Source organism: Eretmochelys imbricata, chromosome 19, assembly GCF_965152235.1.
Source record: "Eretmochelys imbricata isolate rEreImb1 chromosome 19, rEreImb1.hap1, whole genome shotgun sequence".
Lineage (NCBI taxonomy): Eukaryota > Metazoa > Chordata > Testudines > Cheloniidae > Eretmochelys > Eretmochelys imbricata.
In genome coordinates this window covers 21,135,975-21,159,683 of record NC_135590.1, presented here as the reverse complement: position 1 = coordinate 21,159,683, position 23,709 = coordinate 21,135,975, and the positions used below count along the sequence as shown (strand labels likewise).

The following is a 23,709-nucleotide window of genomic DNA, read 5'->3' as shown; positions in this document are numbered from 1 at the left end:
TATAAGTCAGTCTCTCACTGTCAGGCATTTTTTTCCAGCCCTCAAATAATTTTTGTGGCTCTTTTCTGCATCCTTTCTAGTTTTTCAACGTCTTTTTTCAAATGAGGTCAGCCAGTTGTTCCAACAGCCCCAAAGCCAGCTGCACTGACTGCCAGCCACTGTTGGAGTGGCCCAGGGCAGCTGGCCCCGGGGACCACCTGACCAGCAGCCAGTGGGGCTGGCCCCAGAGAGCGCCTGAGCAGTGGTCCCTTGGGCGGCTGAAGCAGCTGCTGCTCAGTGGCCCCTGGCAGCTGGTGCCACTGGCCCTGCTCCCCCTCCAGCAGCAGCCCCGCTAAGATTTACTTAGGGGACTTATGGTATAAATCATGAACTGGTCACAGGTGGTGAATTTTTTTGTTTATTGCCCATGACCTGTCCACAACTTTCTCTAAAAATACCCGTAACTAAACTGTAACCTTAGGCCTGGTACAGCAGTGACTGAGTGAGGGTCTAAGGTCTGTGATGTACAGGAGGAACCCTTCTGGCCCTGAACGCTGTGAATCTATGATTTTCTGTAAAATGGCAGCTCTTTGCTAGTATGAGAGGGGACCATTGCCCCCCTGGAATCTCACCTCTTTCACTCTTCTTTCTTTAGAAAACCTGCAATCTGAAGTGGAGAAAGAGAGAGGTAAGTTCCTGGGACAAGTTCCCTGAAATAATAGTAGGAATAACCCAGTTAATGCAACAAGATGAAACCTCACCTCTTTCTTCCTTTTCTCTTCCAGAGTTTCTGCACGCTGAGCTGGAGAACGAGAGAGGTAAATGTCTGGGCTCTCCGGAGGCTTGAACAATTTTCTCTCACTGTACATAGTCAGACACACTATGGCTTTTGTCTCTGCACTATCTGTTAGGAGAGGCTCTGGGAATCAAACGGACGGGACGCTCTGACTAATCATAGAGTGGGGTAACTGCTCCATAGATAAGGTTGCTGCTCAGTTTCCATCATAAGCCTGATTTTAGCCCCTTCCTTTAAAATCTGCACACAGGGGAATGTCCATATCCAAAACTGGTGGGTCTGCCTGAGCCCATGTACCTTTTTGCTACTGAATTTAAAGGAATGGAGGGGTGGGGGGATTCTGATGCCCTGGAAACAGGGGCTCAGCGCAGTCCCAAAGTCTCCTAGCACTCTCTGACACTTTGAGGCACAAACTCAGTGAGAAGGAGCCAGCTCATGTTGCTGGGCCCATGAGCTGAGATCCAGTGTTCAGGGCCAAGGGTTAGCTCATTAAACCCTCACTTCCATGTTATCAGGGCCTAGCCCCTCACCAAGCTGCCTGGCACATGGGGAGTATGGACACTACACCACACGTGAGCCCAGCTAGGGCAGGGCCATAGGAGCCCAGCGAGGGTCAGATGCCAAGAAGGGGAGTGTAATCGACAGTGCCCAAAGCCACTAAGAGCTCTATGAGGATGGAGCTCAGGCCAGGAGACCTCGGCGGAAAGAGGGCAGCAGAGAGCACAGTGGAGAGGGCAAAGTGGTCCTTTAAAGGCACATTCCCTAACCCAGGAGCTGTTGTAGAACTGACTGCATACCCATGTCTCTCTGTTTGCAGAGAAATCCCTGGCTGAACTTGGTAAGTGCCATGTGTCCCCTTTCCCCCACCCCATATGACATTGTGTCCTATGCTGGCAATCCGTGCTCCGGGAAGTGCTCACCTCTTGGTGTGTTTGATTTCAGGCTGGAGTAAAGTCAGCAAAAATGCAGGTAAGTGAAGCTGGTATTTTAATGTCAGGCCCCCTGCACCACTCTGCTGCCCAGCAAATGCGCACATGCCAGAAGTCACAGGGAAAGAGCAGTATGGTCAACGAAAATGCCAGATTCGTCCCCAGTTTACTTGCATAAAACAAATGCTCACACTTAAGTATGGAGTCCCAAGCTCTCCAGTGTAACTGCAATAACTCAGAGTGCTCCTAAGGCCGGGAACTTACCTGCTGTCAATTCAGGGGGGTAGGTGCTCGCAGCAGTTGGTAATTATGGTTCAGAGTTGGGGTTTTACTGGACACATATGGTGAATTCTCATGTGTTGCGTTGTTATTAACTTCATGAACTAGAAGGGTTCTAGAAAACTGTAAATTACCTTAACTGGCTGCGGGTAATTGCCTTAATGCTTTTTGGACTCTGGTGAAATCTCTGTTTTTACGGAGTTGTCAATCAGTAGCCCTTTGGCCAATTCAGTTCAAATATGGTAGAAAAATTCTATATCAGACCTGGACCAAATCTATCAAATTTGAGTCTGATATGACTTGGTGGGTATTAGAATAGAGGGCTCCCAACTCAGGTGTAGATTGGAAACTCAGTTGCTGTCTTAGCTGTGGAGACGTGGTAGCGGCCCCACAGCACTGATTTTGTGGTAGGTGACTACTGAGTTCTTTTAATGGTTGAAATGATCTCCGTGTGTGTAACACCTGAGCTTGTTCCTTACTGGGGCCTCTGTAGAGGTTACAGACAGGCCCAATGGGAGCTAGAGGCATCTCCATCTCTTCCAGGGGAACTATTTGCCCCTATTGCCTGGGAGGAGAGCTGCAGTGAAATGCAGAGAAGCAGATCCCTGGGAGTTAGAGGCGGGAAATCAGAGAGTGTCCTAGCCAAGACAGAGCTGGCGGGAGGATGGGAAACAGCCTCGATGGGCATAGGCACCAACTTCTGCTGGTGCCCGTGGGTGCTCGACCCCTCCTCTACCCCCAGCCCTGCCCTGACTCCACCCCTGCCCCGCCCCCATTTCAACCCCTTCCCCAAAGTCCCCACCCCAACTCCGTCCCCTCCCTGCCCCTATTGGACTCCTTCCCCAAATCCCCTCCCAGGCTCCGCCTCTTCCCCTGAGTGCGCCACGTTCCCGCTCCTCCCCCCTCCCTCCCAGAGCTTGTTACGCTGCTAAACAGCTGTTTTGTGGCTGCAAGCTCTGGGAGCTAGGAGAAGCAGGGACACAGCATGCTCAGGGGAGGAGGCAGAGGTTAGGTGAGGTGAGGTGGAGGCGCGGAGCTTGGCTGCCGGTGGGTGCTGAGCACCCACTAATTTTTCCCCGTGTGTGCTCCAGTCCTGAAGCACCCACGGAGTCAGCACCTATGCTGATGCTCTACCCCATCTCTGCAGCGATGGTGAGTCTGGATCCCGACACGGCTCATCCCAGCCTCAAGGTCTCTGAGAATCGGCGATCTGTGGAATAGAGGGGCTTGCAGCAGGACGTGCCTGACAACCCTGAGAGATTTGACAGTGAAACCTGCGTGCTGGGTTTGGAAGGGTTTGCCTTGGGGAAACACTACTGGGAGGTAGAAGTCGGAGGTGGTAGGGCCTGGGCTGTGGGGGTGGCCAAAGAATCTGTCAGGAGGAAGGGCTGGATCAGCTTTTCTCCTGAGGAGAGGATCTGGGCCGTGGATCAGTGTGGGAGCCATTACTGGGCTTGCACCTCCCTAGAGACCCTCCTGTCCCCGACTGGGAGCCCTGGGAAGATCGGAGTGTATCTGGACTATTAGTGGGGCCTGGTGTCATTTTATCATCCTGGTATGGAGGCCCCAGTCTATACTTTCACCAGCTCTTTCACTGGGCAGCTCCACCCTTTCTTCTGGGTCTACTCCCCAATCACGCTGTTTCCCTGAGATATGGCATTGTGGGGATAGCACCTCTCACTGGTCAAAGACGTTTTTTGTTCTGTTGTTTTCCGAAATGGACTAATTTTTCATTTTTAAATATTTTCCATTATTTTTTATTCCTCTCAAAACTTGGAATTTTCCAGAATGAATATTTTCAGTTTTGAAAATCCTACCGTTTGGCTAAGCTGGGGGCTCAAAATTGGCAAAGCAGAAGAAATCCTGATATTATGGTGATGAGTGTGGTAGAAGAAGCTACATAGAATAGAACAGAACCCAATAAACAATACATCATAGGACCCCTCCATCCAAATAAAAGGTTTAAGTTGAAAATTTTGTAATAATGCAAGAAAAAAAAAAACCCTCAAGAAAATCCAAATGTTTTCAACAAAAAAATCTCTTTTTGTTAGCCGGCCAAATTTCCTCAAAATATTTTTTGAACGAAAACTTTTGTTCAGCTCTAATTAACACCTGTAACTGCACATAACCAATGAATGTTTCCTGATTCGTAGTACTGTAATTTATCAACTGACCATCATTGATGAGAGGAAGGGGTAAGAACATCTGTTAAACCCTGTCCCAAAACATCACATTATCCGAACTGGATAAAACGCTCCAAGAAAGCACATTCCTAACCAATAACCATGTTCTGTGACATTACTGGTGAAAGAAATGGAGTCAGAGGAATGGAGGGAGCTCCGGTTCTCTGGATGAGTGTTGATCATAGGGTTCACAGCATCCAGGAAGGCTTAACCTAAACCCAAAATGACAGGTATGTCCTACACCAGCTACATGTAGCGTTTTAGGCCAGAAGGGACCATGAGATCATCCAGTCAGACCTCCTCTATATCACAGGCCACCAACACACCCAGCACGCTCACATCAAGCCCAACATCGAAGATTAAACCAAACTATTGCAGACCACAGGTGACTAGACTCTTACATGCCAAAGCCATGGAGCCCCACCCAGCCTGAGCGAAACAAAGCATGGGGGCAAAAACTAGATCAGTCTCATAATACTTCCCCTGCGTCATAATACTGCCCTTGAGGGGGCGCTAGCCTTCGCCACCCCCACCCACCTCGGTTCCAGTGTCTCTGGTGTCTAAACAGGATTTCCTTAAATCAAAAGAGCCGGCTTCTCCCACCTCCTGCTGCAGGATTAAAGGAAAGCAGTGCTTTCTTATGTTAGCCACAGTATCTGATCATCTCCTCTATTAATTGGATGATTTAAGGAGCTGATGACCCAAACCAACATCATTGTTAACCCACCAACTTATGGAGTCAGTCTTGGTTGTGACCTGGATATGATCATTGTTTTCAGAGGTTCACAGATTCCAAGGCCAGAAGGGACTTTTGTGATCAGGTTGTCTGGACTCCTGTGTAACACAGGCCAGGGATCTGCCCCACAATAATTCCTGCTCGAACTAGAGCAGATATATTTTTTTTAAATCATCCACTCTTGATTTAAAAATGGTCAGTGATGGAAAATCCACCACAACCCTGGGTAAATGGTGCCAGTAGTTAATTACCCTCACTATTAAACATGTTTGAGAGGGATAGCCATGTTAGTCTGTTTCAGCAAAAACAATGAGGAATCCTGTGGCGCCTTGAAGACTAATAAATTTATTTGGGCATAAGCTTTCATGGGCTGGAACCTACTTCATCAGATGCATGAAGTGGAAACTTCAAGTGGGCAGATATAGATACACATGCAAACACAGGTACAAGGCCTGTCATGTACCCCTGGGAGATGGCAGGTTCCAGGGCTGCTACCAGCAGGTCAGGCTCCAGTGCTAGAGCTGGCCTGGCTACAGAGCCTCCGGCTCAGAGAGACACCACAGATGCGCCTGCCACAAGATCCTTTCACGCTCTTCCTGGCATGGCAGAGGTTAGTTTTTATAAGGTCTGTTACACACAGCACCACCTAGTGGCTGAAAAGTATAGTACAGTTTACCATGCCATTACAAGCCCGGACGCTGGAAGGGTTCACTCGGAGAGCCCAGAGAGGGGCCAAAGGTGCAGGTAACCCTGTAACCAGGACAGGTTCCCTCTCAGATCTGCCCCTTTACCATGGCCATGTGCTCTAATACCACCTGGCCACAAGCAGCCGCTACCCCCAGGACTGTGCAGCCTCTCCTGGGCACCAGTCCGGTGCAGCCACTCCAACCCATCTCCAAGTACAGCTGGACAAACTCTGGAGGATCTGTGTGTGTGTGTGTGTGTAATTCCCACCCTTGTATTCCTCCCCACAGTGAATGCTGTAGAAAGTGTCTTGGTAAAGGTTGGACAGCTTTGGTCAAGCCTTTGCATGTTATTATCAGTCCATTACTGGTATTATTTGTTTACAGCACAGCAGTGCCTAGAGGCCCCAGTCAGGATCGGGGCCCTGCAGTGCTAGGAGCTCGACAGACAAAGAGCACAGACAGGTCCCTGCCCCCGGAGTGCTCAGTCTGACCAGAGAGCTATATCACGCAGCGGCAATGTTCTGTACTATTTACATGACCCCAATATGTTGCATTAATACCAGTGGGAGATAGAGGACTGTTTGCGCTCAGGGCAGGCTGAGAGACATGGGTATGAATGTTACCTAGCTGAGACTAAATGGGTCATTGGGAAAAGACTGACTGAGGCAAGCCCCAGTGTGAAGACAATGGCAAAGCCCATCACCAAGACATTGTTGCCTAGCAACCAATGACCCAGAGGAGATGGATTTCCCCACTTCACAACTGGGAAACTGAGCAACATCCCCCAGCTCGAGAACAAAGATGGGAAAGGTATGAGGTGGGGGATCAAAGCTAGTTGCTGGAAGGAGTTGGGCTTTCCCCTGGAGTCTGACCAAGAAGGTCAGACTGAGAGACAGACAGAACTTGAGCAATGGGGTTTATTACAACTTGGCTGGGCTCTGGGCTAGCCAGAATGGACTTGAACGGTGCTTTAACCTTCAGTTCTCTGTGCCAACCTAAGGACGTCCTATGCTGAGTCCAATTGATTAATAGACCCGACTGTTTTGACAACATGATGTGAGTGTCACTGCAAATGCTTTCTGAGGTGCATTAATCCCGGAGGAGTGGACAGGTCTCTACCAGGACGTAGTCTATCACAGTAGAACTTGTTGAAGAGAAATCCCGCTGTGCCCCAGCAGTGCTAAAGGTCCAATCGAAGGAGGCAGTGAAGCAGTGTTGCTTATCCTGCAGGACAAATGGGCAACCTTAATGGTCTGGTAGACTGACGGGGTTCCTCATAGAGCCTGTTCCAAAGCTGGGGGTGTAGAACTGATCCCGTGGATCCATGACAGTTGGTGGCAGAGGTGGGATGCTGAATGCACCAGTAGTATTTTGCAATAAGTGACTTGCAGCAGTAAAACAAGGGTAGTCAAAGGAAACAACAAGAAAATGGCATATAACCTAGACCCTTGTTCACCGCTGGTTAGACCACCTCCCTAGGAAGAGCATGACAAACGCTGTCCAGGGAGAGGGCTAAGCCTTCTGGAGACAGATGAAAGGACCAAGAAACAGGTTCCAGACCCAGGTGGGTTTTCCAGTGAGGCCTTAGAGCAACAGAGGCAGCAGCAAGATGCCCCCAAGAACCAGTTCCCCATCCAGCCCGGTGCCCTCATGATTCAGGTCCCCTTTGATAGATTAGAAAAGGCGGGAGCTGCAGCTGAAGGCGAAGGAGCTGGCAGAGCATGAGGAGAAGCAGGAAAAGCATGAACTACAGCTAGAGAAGTGGAGGGGCAAGAGGACCCACAGAGGGGAAAGTGGGGAAAGACCCTGGGATGCCAAGTCCACAGGGAGCCTAGATCCTAAATGGTTGCTCCTGATAAGGAGGGGGGATATGGATGCCTACCTCATAGCCTTTTAGAAGGCATGTGATTTGAACCTGACTGATCTTGGAGACAACTCTGCAGTCTCACTCCCTTACTTGGCCCTAAACATACAGACGCCAAATGGATGGAGTTGATAGTGGTGACTATGAATGGTTCAAAAAGTCTTTACTGATTAAGTATGAGTTGGCACCTGGGGTTATAGGAAAAGGTCTTGGGGTGTGCAGAAGACCCCGGGTGTGACTTATGTACAAGCCACCGTTCTGAGGGGAGAGTATCTCCACAAATGAGGTAAGGGTGCAGGTGTCACTACACTGGAGGATTTGTATAATCGGGCTGGTTTGGAACAACTCTATGAGCTCTGTCCCCACTAGCTTAAAAGATGGTTAGTGGACAAGAAGTATCAGGCTCTGCGTTGTGCAGGCGGGTTGACAGACGAGTTTGTGGACAGTCACTCTGGGTATCAAGAGAGGCTCAAAGGGGACTGGGGAAAGGGAACCAATGGAGGTACCCCAGAAGTGAGACTCAGATAAACCCAAAGTGGGGGGAGCAGCTGATGCGGGGAGACCTCATCCAAGGGATCTCAGACACCTGACATGTAATGTCTGCAGAAAACCAGGGCATAAGTGGGCGAAATGCTCAATGGGTTAACTCGGTGAGAGCCCAGCCAGAGGGAATGCCACCTCCTTGTGCCTCTGGGGCTGACAGGCAACCTGTAGCTCAACCTCAGAGTGTGAACTACCTGACTGAACATTTGGAGGAAAGCAGACTCCCAGCCAACTCCTCGGGACATTGATGAAGGGGCTCCCAGGCAAGGCACCGGTATACATGTGCTATTGTACACTCTTGGGCTCACACACACAGCTGACCTCTCGTGGCCCGAACCCTAATTTAAGGGGCTTCCCGACCCGGACTCAGGTGGGGCGTGAGCAGAGTCCTCACCAAACCAGACACTTCTCTCACCGAGACTGGCGAGAGCTCGGCTCCCAGATGGAGGGCTCTTGCCTGGCATCACCAACGGTCACAGGCTCGCTGCTCTCACTCACATTCCGTCGCATGAGGGCAGTAGACTGTGAGGCTTGACTTCTTTTTCCTTGGTACTAAACCCAGCCCAAGGGGAACAAAACAAGTAAGTTACCATCTCAGTCGGCAACGTCTCGGAGGCTCCTCTGTTTGCCTCTCCCACACGGCGGGGATCCGCCCTCCACTCTCCTCCCATTGAAGGGTTCATGTTTAGTTATTCCACCTGGAAGCAGGCAGGGCACACACTGACTGTTTTGTAGAAGCAATGAACACATTGCTCTATCCAAGGACAAGGGCTAGATATGAACCATGAGAACTTGATTGTTGGGACAGTGACTGTGGGAAGCTTTCTTAGCCTGGGCTCAAGGCCTGAGAACCAGGATTGTAGTAGATAAAAGATGGTAAATAAGTATATTAATCAACGTCATACTTTCCTTTGTGTATCTTTTTGCGGTAGCAGTGTGTAATGCTTAGGGGGGAGAAATATAATAAAAGGAGAAGGTGGAAGGCGGGGGGCAGAACAGCCCATCTCAGCTGACCAGCCTGCTTGCTTGCATAAAGCTGTGTTCTGTCTCATCATTGAACTGCCACAACTGGCGCCCAAACGTGGGGCCCTCAGCACTCACCTTGCCCGGCAAGGGTTTCAGACGCGTCACTCATCCGCTTCGTGGATCCCGGTGAGTATTTTTCATTGTGGTAAGTATGGGAAGCTCCCTCTCTGCTTTGCAAGTGCAACACCGCAATGAGCTGCAGTATTTGCTGCGTAAGGCTCAGCATGACTGCCCCGCTCGAGCACTTACTCTCCTGCTACAGGAGGTGCGTGCCCAGTGCCCGTGGTATCCTGAAGCCGGAAGCCTTAAGCTAGCGGACTGGGAGCGATTGGGCCAGACGTTGCACGAAGAGCCTCGGGCGCCCGTGCAGGCTTTACATGCCTGGCACCTCTGTCGCGACGCGATACTGCGTGTCACCTCGGATAGGCCCTCTCTCACGAGGCTGGTGATCTCGCCACGCCCGTCGGCTCCTGTAGCCATCCCCATTGCAGCTCTCCCCCCTTCTACCAATGCAACCCAGCGTGTCGCTTCGGAAAGACCCTCTCCCATACCCACAGCCCCCCCTCTCCCTGCTTTGCCCCCAGTGTCTTCATTACCACCGCCTCCCTTGCCTTCCCCACTGGAGCCGGTGTGTGATCACCCTCCATCCGTGGGGCCCCATGCTCCGGGGCCCCCCGGAGGGTCATCTGCATCTGCTCAGAAGCTTTCACTGGTGCAACAAATGGTTCACGCAGCGAAAGCTCGATCAGATCTTACAGCGGAGGAGCTGGCTGATCTGGTCTCAGTTTGCCCGGTGACCTGGCAGAATGACGACCAGGGCAACCCCGTGGGCACCTGGACCACTTTGCCATACTCAGTGGTTAGAGAGGTAAAGAAAGCAATTCGTGAGTTTGGCCTGACTAGCACCTTTGTGCGTGGTCTCATTGAAGGGATAGGTACTGGGTACTCCCTAATCCCTGAGGATTGGAAAACACTGCTGCGCATGATGTTATCACCCAGTCAGTATGTTATTTGGATTAGTGAGTATCGGCAGATGGCAGAACGCCAAGCTCAGGTACATAGAGAGCACGGTATCATTTATGAGCACTTGGCAGGGGAGGGCCCGTTTGCTACTATTGAGATGCAGTCTCAACTCCCTCAGGCCATCTTCCCCATTATTTCCACCTGTGCCCAGCATGCTTTCAAGAAGGTCCCGGATTCAGGCAAGCCTACCAAAAGCTTTGTCAGTATCCGTCAGGGTGCCTCAGAGTCCTTTTTGGATTTTACCAACAGATTGCTTGAGGCTATCCTCCGACAGGTGGATAACACTGAGGCAGCTCACGAGCTCCTGTTAAAATTGGCAGTTGAAAATGCAAACGAGGATTGCCACCGTGCTCTCCAGGCAGCGCAAGCCTCTGGTATTTTAGAGCTCTCAGACATGCTGCGGGCGTGCCAGAACATCGGCACACAAGCCCACAAGGCTGGAGTTCTGGCTGCCGCCCTGAGAAAAACCAGGAAGGAGGGGAAGCGTTGTTACCGCTGTGGTAAGGAGGGTCATTTTCAGCGGGAGTGCCGCTCATCTAAGGCACCAGCCCGACCCTCAAAGAAGTGCCCCAAGTGTGGGAAAGGTTATCACTGGGCTAATCAGTGTCGTAGCGGGTCGGGAAACCGCGCGACGGGTCCCCCCCGAACCCAGGGCCAAACGGGGGTGTTTCCCACTCAGACAACCGCTCCTCTGCCTTAAAATCCGTAGACTCTATGAGGGCGGCGACTGCTGGAAGTGCAGGGCTTGATTTGATCATGCAGGAGGACACTGACTTTCGGCTGCCAGGAGAGGTCTGTGCCATACCTACACAGGTGACGGGACCTCTCCCTGCTGGCTTTGTGGGTCTTGTTCTCCCTCGCTCACATGCCGGGAAACAGGGCTTTTTTGTCATTCCAGGGGTCATTGATGCTGATTACACTGGCATTATTAAGGTTCAGGTGTGGACTCATCTTCCACAGTCGCTCCCGCGTGGACGGTCAATTGCACAATTGATTTTAGTCCCCTATCAGGTGCCAGCTGCCGAGGATCGAACTCGGGGCAGAGGCGGCTTTGGATCGACGTTGTCTCACTCGCCGTCTCACAGGGCGTCTTCTCCACTTGTTGCTCTGACAATGTCAGTCCGCCCCTCAAAACCTCAGTTAACACTTCTCTTAAATGATGTTCCTTTTACAGGGCTGGTGGACACTGGAGCTGACGTTACGGTGATTCGTGATCTGGAGTGGCCGGTTAGTTGGCCTACGGTTCCTTCTAAAGAATTGTGGGGGATCAGGGGTAGTAAACCCGGGCGCCAAAGTTTGTCTTGGGTCACAGTCTCTAAACCGGGAGGCCGTACCCTTGCTACTATCCTCCCTTTTGTACTCCCTGTCCACCTCAATATTTGGGGCCGTGATTTACTTGCAAAGTTAGACACCACCCTCGATCTTAACATCTGATGGCCCAAAACCCTCCCTCACCCACCGTGCCCTCCGCATTACCCTTGGTATGGCAATCCTTAGAGCCCGTATGGATTGACCAGTGGCCCCTCCCTCTAGAAAAGCTAAAAGTGCTTCATTCGCTTGTGCAGCAGCATTTCGAACCACAGCGATTGGAGAGCTCCACTAGTCCCTGGAACACCCCGGTGTTCGTTATTAAGAAAAAATCAGGTGCTTGGCGGCTGTTACATGATTTAAGGGAAATAAATAAACGCATCCAACCTATGGGCCCCTTGCAGTTTGGCTTACCAAATCCAAATTTAATTCCTCAAACTGATCAACTTTGTGTGTTAGATTTAAAAGATTGTTTTTTCACCATCCCCCTTTGCCCACAAGATCGCGAAAAATTTGCATTTACGGTGCCACAATATAATAATCAGCAACCCTCTCAAAGGTATCAGTGGAAGGTCTTGCCCCAGGGAATGCAAAATAGTCCAATCTTGTGTCAGCTTTTTGTGGATCGGGCACTTGCCCCTTTCCGTGCCCGGTACCCTACGCTAAAGGTCTACCATTACATGGATGACATTTTGCTTAGTGGTCCCCGGGTCACGGCACAACAGCTTGAATCTTTGTCTCAGATTCTCGGCCAAAATGGCCTGTTAGTGGCACCAGAAAAAATCCAACGCTCTTATCCCTACCACTACCTCGGATATAAGGTTTTACAAACCTATGCTGCTCCGGTTCATCCGGAATTAATTCTACCTCAACCCCTAACCCTTGTTAAATTACAACAGATTTTGGGTCATTTAAATTGGATTCGGCCCTACTTTCATCTCCCCACTTCAATGCTGCAGCCGTTGTTCGAGCTCCTGCGTGGAGCCCGGGCACCGGGAGCAGTTATTGCCATCACTGAGGAGCATATTGCCTGCATTCAACAAATCAATGCAGCATTGAGTCAGGAGTTTGTGGACAGACTCCCAGAGGTCCGTCCCTTACGGTTGGTTCTTCTTGCCACCCCTCATACGCCAACTGCGGCTCTGTTTGTACCCTGTACAGACACAGCCGTTTCTATTATAGAGTGGCTATACCTTTCATCCACCCCTCCTCGAAATATTTATCCGTATTTAGATGCCCTATCTGATCTTGTTTGTAAAGCCCGCCACCGTGCAGTGCAACTCACTGGCACTGATTTAGTTGCCATTGTGCTCCCCTTGTCCCGTACTGAATTTGACTCTTTGTGCCACACCTCCTTGGCCTGGCAGGTTGCTCTTTGTGATTATGTGGGAGAGATTTCTTACAATCCTCCAAAAGATCCTCGGTTGGTCATTACCCAAAAGGTGCCCCTAATTGTTCATCGTCTTAGCCGCTCTCAACCCATTGTTACTGCTGTCACTCTTTTTACTGATGGCTCTCCCCACCGAGGTGTAGTCACTTATCAGTTGGGTGACCCCCCTCGTTGGCATTCTCGTTTTACACTGCCTCAGCGTTCTGCACAGCGTTCAGAATTGGCTGCTATTATTTTGGCCTTTCAACTTTTTGCTGATTGTCCCTTTAATTTAATTGTGGATACCCATTATGTTTATCAGGTAATTGATCATTTACCCCTTGCCCTCATTACCCCTCAGGTTGATGCGGACCTCCTTCGCCTGTTTTTGTCTTTGCAGCATCTTATTGCCACTCGTCATTTCCCTTACTTTGTTGCTCATATTCGCAGTCATACCCCTCTGCCTGGGCCACTCACTGAGGGCAATGCACGCGCCGATCGCGCGTTGCGTGGTCAGGTAAATTCCCTTTTTTCTGACCCCATTGAAAGCCATGCCTTTTTTCATCAGTCTGCCTCTGTTTTGGCCCGGCAGTTTCACATTCCTGCTGATCATGCACGTTCCATTGTTCGTTCCTGCCCCCACTGTGCTGCTGCTGCTCCTACCTTTTCTTATGCCGTTAATCCCAGAGGTACCACAGCAAATCAGCTGTGGCAAATGGATGTTACTCATGTGCCACAATTCCGCCCCTATTCATTTTTACATGTTTCCGTTGATACTTATTCGGGCTTCCTTTGGGCAACCCCACAATGTGGGGAAGCCACTAACAAAGTTATTCACCATTTGCTGGCCTGCTTTTCTGTTATGGGTCGCCCCTGCCAAATTAAAACAGATAATGCCCCAGCCTACTGCTCTGCAGCCCTCTCCACCTTTTGTGCCCACTGGGACGTCCATCTTAAACACGGAATCCCTTATAATTCCACGGGCCAAGCCATTGTTGAACATGCCAATCGCACACTCAAAACCTTGCTTGATAAACAATTAAAACAAGGGGAGCTGCGTCTCCGAACCTTAGGAGACATTCAACAACAAATGCATATCCTCTTGTTTACTTTAAATAATTTAACACTGAATGCAGATCAGCAGACCCCTGCGGATCGGCATTTTCACAAATCTGAGGTACTGGAAAGACCGCGTGTCTTTTACCATCAGCTGCCCGATCCACAGTGGCTGGGCCCAGTACCTCTAATCACTTGGGGTCGGGGATATGCTGCTGTGTCTCTCCCTGCAGGACCGTTGTGGGTTCCAGCTCGGTGTGTGCGACCGGCACTTAAACAACATGGCATGGCACCAGGGGCTGTCGAATCCCATACCAGAGTTTCAGCTGACTTTGGAGGAGACCGCGTTGCCCCCCGAGTCGACAATGACGGGACGGAAACGGAGGAGGTGTAGTGTCCCAAACCGGCCCGTGACATGGGGAGCAGTAAAAGCATTGGTCGCCGTGGCCCAACAAAGACTGGCAGCAGATCAACAGCCAGAGACTCCTAAGACTTTGTTTGTGGCGATTCTCGCCCAAATCACTGCTAATTCTGTGATGATTGTGTGCCTTTTGTGCCTGCTATTTCCTGTAGGGGTTGGCTCGGAAGCGCTTCCCCCGTTACGAGCCCGAATGACATATAACATATGGGAAAGATTGGCTTCAATAGCAAAAGTTACCCACTTTTGTCTATCTAATTCTGTAGCAGCCGGAGATTTGTTAGGTACATGCCTTATTCCAGTATGTCATCACCCTGAGGAGATGGATAATAAGACACTGTTTTCTGCTTATGTGAATCTTTCTTCCCAGTACTCTAGCATGGCTAATTGGGGCCCGGCCAACTATACTCTGCCTCGCACGGCTATATCCCTCCACACACTGTACCCGGCCGGGGCTGACAATGTCACCTGTGCGCGTGTAGTTAACTGCACTAGTACAAAGGTGCCTTTGGGCTGTCGAAAAATTTCTCAACCCCTTTTAAATTGTTCCCATGCTGTGAATGTTTCATACAATTATGGCCCTATCATCCTACCATCAGAATGGTTTTTTACTTGCGGTTCACGCACCTTTAATTATATTCCTGCAAATTTAAGTGATGGCACCCTTTGCTGTCTTAGTAGAATGACACTTATATTGCCTTTTGCTGGTCAAAAACGTAGTAGAAGAAGTGTACCCCTTTCAGATGATTGTATTGCAGATGTTGAGCTTTTTAGTCGTGCTGAGTATACTGCTTTAGCGGCCTCTATTTTTGGGGTCCCCGCGCTTGCCATGTATTCAGCCAGAACTTTAAATAACCTGGCATGCTTTGCAGCAAAGGCAATTAATACAACATCCCAGGCTATTGCCTTACTTAACACAGAACAACACGAATTAAGGGATGCAATCTTGGATAACAGAGCAGCCATTGATTTTCTGCTCCTGAAACACCATCTAGGCTGCTCCCCGTTTCAGCACATGTGTTGCTTTAATTTAACTGATAATAGTCGCTCCATAGAAACTAGACTGGCTGAATTGGCCAATTTTACAACACACATACGCCAAGATCTGGGGTTTGAAGGTTTTTGGAATTGGCTTACAGGTTGGCTGCCCTCTCTAGAATGGCTGCGACAGCTTTTCGGTTATGCTGTGTTTGTAATCATTGGGCTTATTTTTTGCTGCTGCTGTGTACAATGTATTCCTTCCTTGTTAAGATTTTGTGAAATTTCACCCTGGAAAGCTCCCCAAGTTATGTCCTTGTCTGTCTGGGAGTTAAATAGCATGACAAAACAAATTGATGGCTACCATGAGATGGCCGAATATCATTAAATAAAAAACGGGGGGATGAAGGGTTCATGTTTAGTTATTCCACCTGGAAGCAGGCAGGGCACACCCTGACTGTTTTGTAGAAGCAATGAACACATTGCTCTATCCAAGGACAAGGGCTAGATATGAACCATGAGAACTTGATTGTTGGGACAGTGACTGTGGGAAGCTTTCTTAGCCTGGGCTCAAGGCCTGAGAACCAGGATTGTAGTAGATAAAAGATGGTAAATAAGTATATTAATCAACGTCATACTTTCCTTTGTGTAACATTTTGCGGTAGCAGTGTGTAATGCTTAGGGGGGAGAAATATAATAAAAGGAGAAGATGGAAGGCGGGGGGCAGAACAGCCCATCTCAGCTGACCAGCCTGCTTGCTTGCACAAAAGCTGTGTTCTGTCTCATCATTGAACTGCCACATCCCATTACACCTTGAGCATCCCAACCAAAATCTCCTTTTCTAACGGCACCCCACAGAGTCACTCTGCTCAAGAGACTCTGGCCCCTCCCCACCTTCATCCCCCCGAGCCCCGTCCAAAGCGAGGACGCCCACGGCCGGTGAGGAGGACGACAGCGAGTGCGGATGAGGAACTGAAAGCACTGACCTGGCAGCCAGGTCTGCAGAGGGCAGAGAGCGGAGGCCTGGTTCCGCCTCCTTGGAAAGAGGCCCAAGCGGCTCAGGCCCCCTCCTGCCGTGTTCCCCTCCGGCGAGAGCTCTGGCACCATTCCTCGCCAGAGCCGCTGCGAAAGCCGAGCCGGAGCCCTCGCTCCACAGTGCTTGACATGTTGTGGGTCGTCTTGTGTTGCGTGTGACATGTTGTGGGTCATTTTGTGTTGAGTGAGTGTGTGTTTGTGAGATGTTGTGGGTTGTGTGTGTGATGTTTTGTGTGTGATGCTTTCTGTGTCGCGGTGTGTGTGTGTCTTTGTCGTGTGTTATTTTTGTGTGTCGTGTTCTGTGCCCTTCTGTGTCATCGTATCGAAAAGCATTTTGGTTAATCATTCGAGGAGAGCTTTAGCACTAGTACTTGTCAATAATTTAAGTCCCGTTAGGAGTAATTTTCTTGAACCAATCGCTACGAACTCACCAGGAGAGAAGCTGGATTGATGGAGTCTTTACCACTAGGTACTTGGAAAGAATGATTTTCTACCTTGAGTCATTTGCAAGAACCGATCTGTTCCAATGCACCAAGGGAGAATGCCTTTGCTTTTCTGCTGGATGATTCCGTGGGAAATTTCTCAGAAGACGGATGAGGAATGAATTGTCTCATTCCTAGTCATTTTCAAGAACCGATTTTAGTCCAAATCTCCAGGAGCTAATTATGACTATAGTACGGAGGATGATTCCATGTGTAATTAATTGCTAACATTGATCAGAAAGAACTGCCTCCTTTTTAGTCATTTCTACCAAATCTTCAACTGATATCTACCTAATCACAAGGAGCCAATCTGAAAGGCTTTTGGAGGATGATTCCATTTGTCATTGATTATTAGCATTGATTAGTTATAACTTTCTCTTTTTTAGCGATTTTCACGATAAATCTCTGCCAAATGCCGAAGAGAGAATAGACTTGCTTTTTGGTGGATGGTTCCATGAGAAAGACATCAGGCTACCTGATTACGAAAGACGTTCTCATGTTGAGTAATTTTCGCATACTGCTCTGTACCGTCTGAGGAGAAGTGAATCCTCGGGGCTTTCAGGAAGATTCCCTCTCCAATTTATCTGTCGCACAGGTCAAAGATGAATTACTCTATTTTAGTATATTTCAAGAAACGATTTCTTCCAAATCACCAGCAGGGAATCGAAAAGCATTTTGGTGAAACATTCGAGGAGAAATTGATCACTAGTACTTGTCAATAATGTATGTCTCATTATGAGTAATTTTCTTGAACAGATCTCTACCAGATGATCAGGTGAGATTACGTACGGCTTTTCGAGGAAGAGTGCATGAGACATCAACAGCTCCATCTGATTAGGAATGAATGTCTCATTTTTAGCAATTTACACTACCCATCTGTATGTGTGACGTGTTCTGTGTGTGTGTGCGTCGGTGTCGTGCTGTGTGTGTTGTCTTGGGTGGCCACCCAGGGTAATGCACAAAGCATTCCCCTCCTGGAGGAAGAGTGACACGACGTGGCCACTCAGGAGTAACACACAAACAATCCCCCGCCTCCCCCGCCCCCACCATCCACCCCGGAGCAAGAGTGATGTGTGTGGCCAATTCAGGTCATGCACAAAGCATTTCCCTCCTGGAGCAACAGTGACACTGGGTGGCCACTTGGAGTAATGCAGAAAGCATTTCCCTCACGGAGCAATGGTGACACTGCGTGGCCAATTCAGGTAGTGCTCAAATCATTTCCCTCCTGGAGCAACAGTGACACCGGGCAGCCCCTTGGAGTAATACACAAATCATTTCCTCACGGAGCACCAGTTGCACAAACTGAGTTTAATAATAAATAAATAAATAAATAAATAATAATAATAATAAAACTAAACAAAAAATAGATAGGTAGATTTTCAGTGATTAGAAGGGATAGCAAACAGAAGAAGGCAGATTGCTAAGCAACTACAAAGACGCACGCATACTGAGCCTAAGATCTTCAAGAGACTGGATTCAAGATGTAATTTCCCATCCTACATGTCTTTCGGCAACTTGAAGAGTTTCTGTAGCTTAGACTTCCCGTTGTTTCTCTTTACAGACTAGACTCCTGTTTTAGGCTGGACTTCCCCCTTCTCATTTCCTTTGTCTCTTCAGGTACTTTCAGCAGCCTTTCTACTGCCCTGCATGATTTTCGTCCGCTCCGACTTTTCCATGGCTCCCGAGACCTCCCTTGTGGGAATGCACACCTACCCGTGTCCTGTGAAGGGACACGGCACGAGGAGAGAAGAGGAGAGAAGAGAAAGAGAGAGTTGGCAAACACAGGAGAGAAAACAGAGAAACATGAGAGCAAGGCGAGCAACTCACCACCTGGAGTCATCCTCTTGGATCCAAGCTTCAGTTCTGGAGAAGACACCGTTCCTGACCAGAGAAACGAGCAGCCTCTGAAAATGGGACCTTTTCTCCCTCGGAACCACAGCTGATCAGGAACCTTTTCTTACAAACCGAACCCTAATGGACGGGGCTTCCCGACCCGGACTCAGGTGGGGCGTGAGCAGAGTCCTCACCAAACCAGACACTTCTCTCACCAAGACTGGCGAGAGCTCGGCTCCCAGATGGAGGGCTCTTGCCTGGCATCACCAACGGTCACAGGCTCGCTGCTCTCACTCACATTCCGTCGCATGAGGGCAGTAGACTGTGAGGCTTGACTTCTTTTTCCTTGGTACTAAACCCAGCCCAAGGGGAACAAAACAAGTAAGTTACCATCTCAGTCGGCAACGTCTCGGAGGCTCCTCTGTTTGCCTCTCCCACACGGCGGGGATCCGCCCTCCACTCTCCTCCCATTACACCTTGAGCATCCCAACCAAAATCTCCTTTTCTAACGGCACCCCACAGAGTCACTCTGCTCAAGAGACTCTGGCCCCTCCCCACCTTCATCCCCCCGAGCCCCGTCCAAAGCGAGGACACCCACGGCCGCTGAGGAGGACGACAGCGAGTGCGGACAGGAACTGGAAGCACTGACCTGGCAGCCAGGTCTGCAGAGGGCAGAGAGAGGAGGCCTGGTTCCGCCTCCTTGGAAAGAGGCCCAAGCGGCTCAGGTCCCCTCCTGCCCTGTTCCCCTCCGGGGAGAGCTCCGGCACCATTCCTCGCCAGAACCGCTGCGAAAGCCGAGCCGGAGCCCTCGCTCCACAGCGCTCGACATGTTGTGGGTCGTCTTGTGTTGTGTGTGACATGTTGTGGGTCATTTTGTGTTGAGTGAGTGTGTGTTTGTGAGATGTTGTGGGTTGTGTGTGTGATGTTTTGTGTGTGATGCTTTCCGTGTCGCGGTGTGTGTGTGTCTTTGTCGTGTGTTATTTTTGTGTGTCGTGTTCTGTGCCCTTCTGTGTCATCGTATCGAAAAGCATTTTGGTGAATCATTCGAGGAGAGCTTTAGCACTAGTACTTGCCAATAATTTAAATCTCCTTAGGAGTAATTTTCTTGAACCAATCGCTACGAACTCACCAGGAGAGAAGCTGGATTTGCTGGAGTCTTTACCACTAGGGACTTGTAAGGAATGATTTTCTACCTTGAGTCATTTGCACGAACCGATCTGTTCCAACGCACCAAGGGAGAATGCCTTTGCTTTTCTGCTGGATGATTCCATGGGAAATTTCTCAGAAGACGGATGAGGAATGAATTGTCTCATTCCTAGTCATTTTCACGAACCGATTTTAGTCCAAATCTCCAGGAGCTAATTATGACTATAGTACGGAGGATGATTCCATGTGTAATTAATTGCTAACATTGATCAGAAAGAACTGCCTCCTTTTTAGTAATTTCTACCAAATCGTCAACTGATATCTACCTAATCACAAGGAGCCAATCTGAAAGGCTTTTGGAGGATGATTCCATTTGTCATTGATTATTAGCATTGATCAGTTATAACTTTCTCTTTTTGAGCAATTTTCACGATAAATCTCTGCCAAATGCCGAAGAGAGAATAGACTTGCTTTTTGGTGGATGGTTCCATGAGAAAGACCTCAGGCTACCTGATTATGAATGACGTTCTCATTTTGAGGAATTTTCGCAAACTGCTCTGTACCGTATGACGAGAAGTGAATCCTCGGGGCTTTCAGGAAGATTCCCTCTCAAATTTATCTGTCGCACAGGTCAAAGATGAATTACTCTATTTTAGTATATTTCAAGAAATGATTTCTTCCAAATCACCAGCAGGGAATCGAAAAGCATTTTGGTGAATCATTCGAGGAGAAATTGATCACTAGTACTTGTCAATAATGTATGTCTCATTATGGGTAATTTTCTTGAACAGATCTCTTCCAAATGATCAGGCGAGATTACGTACGGCTTTTCGAGGAAGAGTGCATGAGACATCAACAGCTCCATCTGATTAGTAATGAATGTCTCATTTTTAGCAATTTACACTACCCATCTGTATGTGTGACGTGTTCTGTGTGTGTGTGCGTCGGTGTCGTGCTGTGTGTGTTGTCTTGGGTGGCCACTCAGGAGTAACACACAAACAATCCCCCGCCTCCCCCGCCCCCACCATCCACCCCGGAGCAAGAGTGATGTGTGTGGCCAATTCAGGTCAGGCACAAAGCATTTCCCTCCTGGAGCAACAGTGACACTGGGTGGCCAGTCAGTGGAATGCACAAATCATTTCCCTCCTGGACCAACAGTGACACTGGGTGGCCACTTGGAGTAATACACAAATCATTTCCTCACGGAGCACCAGTTGCACAAACTGAGTTGAATAATAATAATAATAATAGGTTTCAGAGTAACAGCCGTGTTAGTCTGTATTTGCAAAAAGAAAAGGAGTACTTGTGGCACCTTAGAGACTAACCAATTTATTTGAGCATGAGCTTTCGTGAGCCACAGCTCACTTCATCAGATGCATACCGTGGAAACTGCAGCAGACTTTATATATACACAGAGAATATGAAACAATACCTCCTCCCACCCCACTGTCCTGCTGGTAATAGCTTATCTAAAGTAATCGTCAGGTTAGGCCATTTCCAGCACAAATCCAGGTTTTCTCACCCTCCACCCCCCCACACAAATTCACTCTCCTGCTGGTGATAGCCCATAAAACTAAACAAAAAATAGATAGGTAGATTTTCAGTGATTAGAAGGGATAGCAAACAGAAGAAGGCAGATTGCTAAGCAACTACAAATACGCATGCATACTGAGCCTAAGATCTTCAAGAGACTGGATTCAAGATGTAATTTCCCATCCTACATGTCTTTCGGCAACTTGAAGAGTTTCTGTAGCTTAGACTTCCCGTTGTTTCTCTTTACAGATGAGACTCCTGTTTTAGGCTGGACTTCCCCCTTCTCATTTTCTTTGTCTCTTCAGGTACTTTCAGCAGCCTTTCTACTGCCCTGCATGATTTTCGTCCGCTCCGACTTTTCCATGGCTCCCGAGACCTCCCTTGTGGGAATGCACACCTACCCATGTCCTGTGAAGGGACACGGCACGAGGAGAGAAGAGGAGAGAAGAGAAAGAGAGAGTTGGCAAACACAGGAGAGAAAACAGAGAAACATGAGAGCAAGGCGAGCAACTCACCACCTGGAGTCATCCTCTTGGATCCAAGCTTCAGTTATGGAGAAGACACCGTTCCTGACCAGAGAAACGAGCAGCCTCTGAAAATGGGACCTCTTCTCCCTCGTAACCACAGCTGATCAGGAACCTTTTTTTTCAAACCGAACCCTAATGGACGGGGCTTCCCGACCCGGACTCAGGTGGGGCGTGAGCAGAGTCCTCACCAAACCAGACACTTCTCTCACCGAGACTGGCGAGAGCTCGGCTCCCAGATGGAGGGCTCTTGCCTGGCATCACCAACGGTCACAGGCTCGCTGCTCTCACTCACATTCCATCGCACGAGGGCAGTAGACTGTGAGGCTTGACTTCTTTTTCCTTGGTACTAAACCCAGCCCAAGGGGAAAAAAACAAGTAAGTTACCATCTCAGTCGGCAACATCTCGGAGGCTCCTCTGTTTGCCTCTCCCACACGGCGGGGATCCGCCCTCCACTCTCCTCCCATTACACCTTGAGCATCCCAACCAAAATCTCCTTTTCTAACGGCACCCCACAGAGTCACTCTGCTCAAGAGACTCTGGCCCCTCCCCACCTCCATCCCCCCGAGCCCCGTCCCCAGCGAGGATGCCCACGGCCGGTGAGAAGGACGGCAGCGAGTGCGGACGAGGAACTGGAAGCACTGACCTGGCAGCCAGGTCTGCAGAGGGCAGAGAGAGGAGGCCTGGTTCCGCCTCCTTGGAAAGAGGTCCAAGCGGCTCAGGTCCCCTCCTGCCCTGTTCCCCTCTGGGGAGAGCTCCGGCACCATTCCTCGCCAGAACCGCTGCGAAAGCCGAGCCGGAGCCCTCGCTCCACAGTGCTCGACATGTTGTGGGTCGTCTTGTGTTGCGTGTGACATGTTGTGGGTCATTTTGTGTTGAGTGAGTGTGTGTTTGTGAGATGTTGTGGGTTGTGTGTGTGATGTTTTGTGTGTGATGCTTTCCGTGTCGCGGTGTGTGTGTGTCTTTGTCGTGTGTTATTTTTGTGTGTCGTGTTCTGTGCCCTTCTGTGTCATCGTATCGAAAAGCATTTTGGTGAATCATTCGAGGAGAGCTTTAGCACTAGTACTTGTCAATAATTTAAGTCTCCTTAGGAGTAATTTTCTTGAACCAATCGCTACGAACTCACCAGGAGAGAAGCTGGATTGCTGGAGTCTTTACCGCTAGGTACTTGGAAAGAATGATTTTCTACCTTGAGTCATTTGCACGAACCGATCTGTTCCAACGCACCAAGGGAGAATGCCTTTGCTTTTCTGCTGGATGATTCCGTGGGAAATTTCTCAGAAGACAGATGAGGAATGAATTGTCTCATTCCTAGTCATTTTCACGAACCGATTTTAGTCCAAATCTCCAGGAGCTAATTGTGACTATAGTACGGAGGATGATTCCATGTGTAATTAATTGCTAACATTGATCAGAAAGAACTGCCTCCTTTTTAGTCATTTCTACCAAATCGCCAGCTGATATCTACCTAATCACAAGGAGCCAGTCTGAAAGGCTTTTGGAGGATGATTCCATTTGTCATTGATTATTAGCATTGATCAGTTATAACGTTCTCTTTTTTAGCAGTTTTCACGATAAATCTCTGCCAAATGCCGAAGAGAGAATAGACTTGCTTTTTGGTGGATGGTTCCATGAGAAAGACATCAGGCTACCTGATTACGAAAGACGTTCTCATTTTGAGGAATTTTCGCAAACTGCTCTGTACCGTCTGAGGAGAAGTGAATCCTCGTGGCTTTCAGGAAGATTCCCTCTCCAATTTATCTGTCGCACAGTCCAAAGATGAATTTCTCATTTTGAGTATATTTCAGGACCTGATTTCTTCCAAGTCAACAGGAGCAATTTGAGATGTACCGAGGAGGATCATTATGTGAGGAAAGAATGACTGGCACTAAGCCGTTAAAAATTTCTCATGTTTCGGAATTTTCGAGACTCGATCTCTAAGAAATCACCAGAGGCAAATCTGAAAGGATTTTGGAGGATCA

At 49.1% G+C, this 23,709-nt stretch overlaps 1 long non-coding RNA gene across 1 annotated transcript; it reads left to right on the top strand.

The window, feature by feature from the left end:
* Positions 1 to 689: 689 nt before the first annotated feature.
* Positions 690 to 3,480, top strand: LOC144277092 (uncharacterized). The gene is made up of 4 exons (XR_013348390.1): positions 690 to 797; positions 1,593 to 1,613; positions 1,718 to 1,744; positions 3,131 to 3,480. It is a non-coding gene; the product is annotated as an uncharacterized LOC144277092 (long non-coding RNA).
* The last annotated feature ends 20,229 nt before the right edge of the window (positions 3,481 to 23,709 follow it).